Source organism: Papaver somniferum, chromosome 10 (genome assembly GCF_003573695.1).
Source record: "Papaver somniferum cultivar HN1 chromosome 10, ASM357369v1, whole genome shotgun sequence".
NCBI lineage: Eukaryota > Viridiplantae > Streptophyta > Magnoliopsida > Ranunculales > Papaveraceae > Papaver > Papaver somniferum.
Genome location: NC_039367.1, coordinates 99,172,085 through 99,179,674, shown reverse-complemented (window position 1 = coordinate 99,179,674; position 7,590 = coordinate 99,172,085). Strand labels below are relative to the sequence as shown.

Genomic DNA, 7,590 nt, shown 5'->3' with positions numbered 1-7,590 from the left:
TTGCAACAGCTCTTGTAACAGTGGTTTTTGTAACGATCTTACAACGTTGCAGATTTATTATATTATTAGTTTTCCTTAATAAAAACACCATTTGAGCTATGAATTATATTATTGAGTGTGTTTTTATCATGAGAAGCTAGATCCCTACACTGGGTCGACGGAGGAAGCTGAATATCATAAATGGGTGAATTTATTTTATTCTTTATTTGACTTTTGCACTAATAAAAATTAGAACTATGATTTTGATTAATTAGGTATCATTTTATTTGATGGGTCATGCTTTCTTAGATGTTTGATGTCCCATGCTTACGATTTATAACTAATATTTTGAGAATCTACCTTGGCAAAAATAAGAGTCTGTGTTACTTTATTTATTGAGCGATAATTGTTGAGAATAAACAATTGAACCTCATGTTATGAATTCGGTGGAATCCTAGTCCCAGTAAATCTCTCTTTTATTTATTATTTTATTTAAACCTTTAAAATTAGTCTTCACAAGTCTTAGAGTTCGAATCTTTATTACCACAACAAATAATTAAAAATCCCATCAGGGTCTGTTTGGGTGTTGTTTGGATTAAGGGTCTGTCTTTAGTATATGAGAATGGAACTTGGGCTAGGCTTCTTTTCTTTAACTCTCAACATGGGTATCACTTGAATTATGGCCCATTAGTTTCTTCTTCTTGCACTTCTTGTTCACTAGCAATGTTAATAACTTCATAAATCTGCCGGCATCCTGGCTGTATTCTCCATACACGCATCTCCTTTAAGACGACTTGAAATCTAGCTTGACAGGGCATTGTAGATCCACTTCCATCATAGCACATGTTCAAACCATTCTTTTCATTCCCCTAGCATTACCAAACAAAAATCTGGACAACTGCCACACATTTTACTTGCAACGAACAAGAGCTACAAAATACATAATTTGGCATAACTAAAGCAATTAGTGCAATAAAATACCATAAACACCTACAAAATGATAAGAATGTATGCAATATTAGGTGTCCATCAAATACCCCCAAACCTGCCTTTTGCTCGTCCTCAAATAAAACACAAAACCAAAAGAAAGGTCTACCTACGCCACCGACGCTGGTCAAAATGTACCCAAAAAGTTCTAGGACAAAATGTAAGCTCAGATTCCATGAAAGTGATACATGCATTCATTTTTAGCTCACAGCAATTGGATACGTCAATCTAGCTTTCAAAGGCACAATTCTAGCACTGAAACAACTAAGGCCATGTGATAAGAGTGTAAAGTATATCTGCCTTAGACATGTATAGAGAATGATTACTCTAGGAAGTTATGACTGCCAATTACTAGGAGATAGGTTTTATGCTAAGAACTGAATTCAAAGACAAGCTAGTTGTCCGGCTTTACGAGAATTGTGAATGTTCACCTGATGAGTTGGTGATATTTCAGCTTACCCGCATCGTACATCGATGGCTACACCCTCCTTGCATATTACAAGACTATTTACAACACATAACACATTGACTGCATATATACATTCACTACTCTCTCATTTCGAGGCAAGAGAGAAACATTAGCTTTTCTTATTGAAATAGACATAACAACAGATAATGGATATTTTTCTTTTCTTTTTCTGATTTTTTTTTCAACTGATTTTTTTTTTTTGAAATTGAATTTTCATCTGACTTTTCAACTAAATTTTTATCTGACTTTGCAATAATAAGAGATACAAACACAAGATGACGCAACAACTTTACACAAAATCTCAAAAATACATTACATGACACTTTTAGTAAGAGGCATCCCTTTTCGATGCACCCGGTCAAATTCAATGGTTGCTTTTCTTAACGTATCCTCCAACTTCTATCCCAGCCAACCAAAGAACAAGCTAGTCAAGTCTCATTCAGTATTCTAGATGATTGGCAGCCTACTTAACCTATGAAACACCGATGCTATACACGCTTGGTTGATCGTGCATGTGCAAATTTTCTATATCACATGTGAATTGTGCTAGAATCAGGGGTGCCTCATCATCTAGACTAAGAATCCTAAAATATCATACATGCACAGGTATCACAATTCAAGGTAAATAAGCTCCATTTTTCATTTTTTTATTTTTTAAAGATGATAGAGTTCAGTTAAAATGATAGCATCGTGACAACCATATGGTATCTAATTTTCACCCCCAAACCTAAACTAAACATTGTCCTCAATGTTTCTAATGATAGACGGATTTATAACAGTAACATACCAGGAGAAAGATGTTGATGAGTTTGAGAAAAAGGAAAGAGATTACCAGATTTGACGAAAGAAAGAACCGAACTCCATTATTCACGGCTAGAATCCAACATTTTTCAGCTGAGATCACATTGGATTAGCACAATATATACAAAAGAAACATAAGATTCAACTGAAACATTACCCACTGGATTATATACAAGAAAACTTCACCATACACATACAACCTAAAGAGTTGAGGATCAACCCAAAAGAAGACATGCAGAGACATCAACAGCCTTGCACAATTATAACATGAGAGTGCAAGTAAGATTGCATATGTAAACGAGTTACCCTCAAACCTAAAGTTGTGAACAGGTGTGTTTTTGAGCACAAAATCTTGCAATTTTGGAGGTGTTGCATGCACAAGATCTAATTCAAAGTGGACTTTCCTAGGAACGGGTACACATGTCAATGCATTCCAAATGTGGATCTTCAGAGATACTATATTTAGCTATAAAATGGTCCAAAAGGACTTGTGAAGCACACAGTTCCAGGCCTAGATTAGGAACTCTCAGAATAGTTGGTTTAAAAATTTTGTGACAAACCAAACCTAGGTTGGATGGAAGAATATCAGATTTTGAATTAGGCAGGAAAGTAGGTACATCTACGTCGCTCACATGTATGATATCAAGAGTACCATTATTATCAATCACATTAACATCTCCTAAGTCATCTACGAGTGCAGTCGTATGCTTACATTCATTGCACAAATCAACAAGCCCCAGTTCAGAATCATGGTTATCCAAAGTATCCAAATCAGCATCAAAAGAAGCAATATATTGCGGCCTAGGTAGGGAATCAGACACATCAAATTTATTTTCATGCATGGGATCATTGGTGTCTACATACAAATCAACCTTTCCTACGTCATACACAACAGGTGTATCAGGCTCACCTTCACAGAACAATTGTACAAGCCCCAATTCAGAATCAACATCATCCAATATTTCAGTGTTACGAACAAGAAAATCAGAAGAGACATCATTTTTCGAAGTCACATCAATGGATCCAAATGTCTCAGAAACAAAAGATTCCATAACAACATTTTCAGAATGGACATATTATTCTAAATCATTATCATTATCATCATCGTAACATGAGTTTATCCCATCAAAAATCATAGTATTTCCAGTCCATTCATTTGTTTCTAAAACAGGTTCATCTGCAATATCAGTTGCACGAGTAAGACTAGACACACTATTTTGACAATTTATTTCATTAGGACAAACAAACATTTCATGTTGAAATTCCTCCCTTCCTACATTTTGTAAATGAATCAGATTCATCTTTAATACCATATTAAGTTGTTCAATGGAAGGGGAGTCTTTAATAGTGTGTATCCTCGCTTCATATGTATATTCAGTACATGGTTGTGCATGAGGTTCACTACCGAAGGGAAATTCATATGTGTTGCTATATGGATGATCATGCAATGCTTGCAATTCAAATCTGGCATTATTTTGTTCAATGAGTCTGAGATTTTCCATCACAGATTGCATACAAGGGCTCAGGGGAGTACAAAAGTGTTCAGCTTCCCATTGTGGTGATTCGTACATGTGTGAATAGTCATTGGGGCCTGTGTAATGCAAATCACAACCTTGAAAAGGTTGGCAATATTCCCTATAGTTATTGACATCATGGTCTACTGGATTCTCATAATGTGAAGCATGCTCATTTGCAAGTTCTCTAATCGATTTATGCGATGATTTCTCATCCCTAACACCAATCCAAAATCCAGACATTTCTTTTTTCTTTTTAAAAAAAAAATAAAAATAAAATGAAACGAGTGGTCTCCTAAATGCAACTAATAAAATCCTAAACAGAATGATGCATGCAAAATGATAAAAAACAGGTGCTTTTGGCTATTCTTAGAATTGGTTCGCCTATTGCCAGTTCAGATATGCCACCAAAAAGATGTATATATCGTCACTAAGACCAAGCTTATCCCAATCTCAAAGAACTTGCTTAAGATTGTCTACCTGTCCACAATGGTCTGTATTTGAATTTAACAATTAATATGTGTTTGACTAACGATTGAGTGGTATGCTCACAGTTGTTAACAGAAATGAAGCATTTTTGCATATCAAATATCAAAACCATTCAGGCCTTATAGAAACCAGATGATTTCAGCTTAAAGTGGTATGAGACTTACCTCCATTATGAAACTGAGAAACAACCAACAAGTCTGATATATGTCCTCGGCTCTTTCTTTTTTCCTTGAATATATTAGTGGATTCTCTATCACCTCCGTCAACGGGCGCAGGAAGGCATAGATTAAGCACAACCGATCTGACGGTAGCCGATTGTAGTGGTCTCCCTAGCACATGAGAGCACTATACACTTAAAAATTTAGCACCAGATAAGTGAAACAAATCCTACCAAATCAACATCTATATAAAAAAAAAAACGAACAAAAAATATAAAGGTAGAACTCCTAAAACTAACAACAACTGGCTGTATGGCAAGCTGCGACAAAAATCAAAAACTAACGGCAAGAAAAGAACACAACACTAAAAATAAAAGAGACATATATACACTCTACAAAATAAATAGACTAAGCCTAACAAAAATACATTTCCTATGCTAAGAATTAGTGGAAGTACAACCTAAGAATCTAACTAAGAAGAAAAATGCAAAGCTACAGGACGTAGACACACTAATTTAGTACATGAGTGCAATGAACCAAATATGGACAACAGACAGAAAAGAAAGATAACACAAATGTACAACTAAATTATTCTATAATGCTATAAAGATTGAAACAAGTCAGTACCCACTACTTCAAATAACAACTACTGAACTACAAGTAACTAAATTGAAAGCCACTAAAAACATTACAGAGCATGCAAGTGCAATAGCTACAGGACAAAGAACAAAGCAAAATTAATAGCTACAGGGAAGAATTTCCTAGATGAAATGCAAAAATAAAAAGCTACAAAACAAGGAAAACTTTTGAACTTAAAATTCAAAATGAATATGAAACACTAAAGAAATCTACACTATTACTATGGAAGAGGAAAAAAACAAACTAAGTGCCTACAGATTCTGGATTAATAATCTTAACTGTATGAAATGAAGACAAAGCTACGTGACAGAGACAAACTTAAACCAAAATACAAATTCAGATTCTAAGAAAAAAAAAAAAAATTATTCAAAAACACTAAAAGGTATCTAAAGCTACAGAACTACAGCACTCCAAACAAGCTTTACAATGAAATGAAACTAAAGAAAACATTGGTAAAGATTGATACTCAGGACCAGAAAGTCTTATTATATATATATATATATATATGAAAACAAAGACTATTTATAATCCTAACTACAATTAGTAAAATCAAACCTAAAAATCTAAACGAGTGTATATACAGCCTACAGATACAAAAAACTCTAACTAGATTTGATTTACAGATATGGTGAAGGAAAATGATTTAGCTATCCAAACTTGATGCAGTTATGTGAATGACAATGGAGTGATTAAAACTATGGTTACCACTACACTAAGATGATGCAGAAGTAAGCTACAATTACATAAAACAAATGGAAGAAGCTACAGGTGTACATAAAATTGACAAACTACAAAATGGAATGGCAGACAACCTTAACTAGAACAATATGCAAGATGATGATGCAGGTGACTGGAAAATTAAAACTACAAATAACACTAAGACAACGCAGGTTACATAACAGATGGGTTAATACTGCTAAGTTATTCTAATAACAGCTGAAAACTAAAAAAATTTAACACATATATACATACTAACTGAAACCAGTAAAGTAAAGATGGAACTTCAGCTACACCGCTACCGAGTCCCCGGCAGCGGCGCCAAAATCTTGGTAGGACTTAAGAGATACCTACAATTATACTAACCGCAAGCGCACAGTGTCAACAATGTAAACAGGGCAAATACGGATCAATCCCACAGAGACTATGGCGATGTAGAGCTGATTCTAAGGTTTTTCTATATTGATTCAAATGAGAAGTAACAAAAGGGGTTTTTTTCTGCGTCGATACGACAAAGTGATGGATGATTATACAAAAGAAATAAGATTACAGATCAATAAATGGTAAACTAGGGCTTCGAATCCACCTCCTGAACGCATAGAAATCCCTAATTTGATATACTAGCTCTCCCTTCAATCAAGGAGCTATAAAAGTTCTAGCCTCAAACTACCTTGAGATGTGATATAATCACTAACAAAGATGATGAGGTAATCCCTAGTATTATTTGTCTTTCTAAGGCACAAGACATCACATATTGAACTAAAAACAGTTTACATAGGCTTGAATATTGACAAAGAGTTAATCCAACTACCTAGGATGCTTTACATACAGGGTGAAAGCAATTTGCCAAAATTCAGAAACTAATCATGCTTTTCATTGAAATTCCATAGAGAAGAACAAGTAAAATCACTGAGGAATTCTAATTATTAAAGGGGTTTCATCTAGGCCCTAGCAGAGATTTTTAGAACATCAGAAGATTGGAATTAAAACCTAAATATTACTACTACATCTTGCACCGGCTAGTCCGGGCTTGAGCTTTTCATTTACAACCCCTTCTCTATTTATACAAAAGTTCTCCCAATTCTCAATCCCATTTTCAACAGAAACAATATAAAATTTTGGGATCTTTCTCTCGAAACTCACCACTTTGTAAGACTCATCATTCATGCACCGCCACTGCTCTTATCCTCATCCAATTGACTGATGTTGTTGTTGTTTGAATTCAGGCCTAATTGTCATTCATTTGCTTAATCATCACATCCACCCTATTTCCGTCGATTGCGCGCTGCTGTTGCTGAAGTTTGCAGAGAGTAACAAAATCAAATTCGTAGCTTGCCCTATTTGTATGAGTCAAAGCCTAGGGTTATGACTGAAATGATAATAGAAAAGATAAGAAACTAGTCTGAAAGAGTAAAAGTAGTGATAGAGGTATGAGTTTGATAGATTTGACATGAAGCTTGCTGGGATTTGGTTGTCGATGAGATAGGCAGAGTTAAGGTTTGACAATTGATGGGGTGTTGTCGGGGATGAAGAAGAGAAAATAGAGTTGTTTTCTGAGCAGTAATGAAAGATGGGATAAAGGGTCTGTTTGGGTGTTGTTTGGATTAAGGGTCTGTCTTTGGTATATGAGAATGGAACTTGGGCTAGGCTTCTTTTCTTTAACTCCCAACATGGGTAACACTTGAATTATCGCACATTAGTTTCTTCTTTTTTCACTTCTTGTTCACTAGCAATGCTAATAACTTCATAAATATGCCGGCATCCTGGCTGTGTTCTCCATTACACGCATCTCCTTTAAGCCGACTTGACATCTAGCTTGACAGGGCATTGTGGCTCC

General features: G+C 35.1%; 1 long non-coding RNA gene across 1 annotated transcript; it reads right to left on the bottom strand.

Annotated features, from left to right (window-relative positions):
* Positions 1 to 437: 437 nt before the first annotated feature.
* On the bottom strand, positions 438 to 7,334 carry LOC113319293. Its single transcript, XR_003345304.1, has 2 exons — positions 6,897 to 7,334; positions 438 to 4,584 (listed from the first exon to the last, which is right to left on the bottom strand). It is a non-coding gene; the product is annotated as an uncharacterized LOC113319293 (long non-coding RNA).
* Between the last annotated feature and the right edge of the window lie 256 nt (positions 7,335 to 7,590).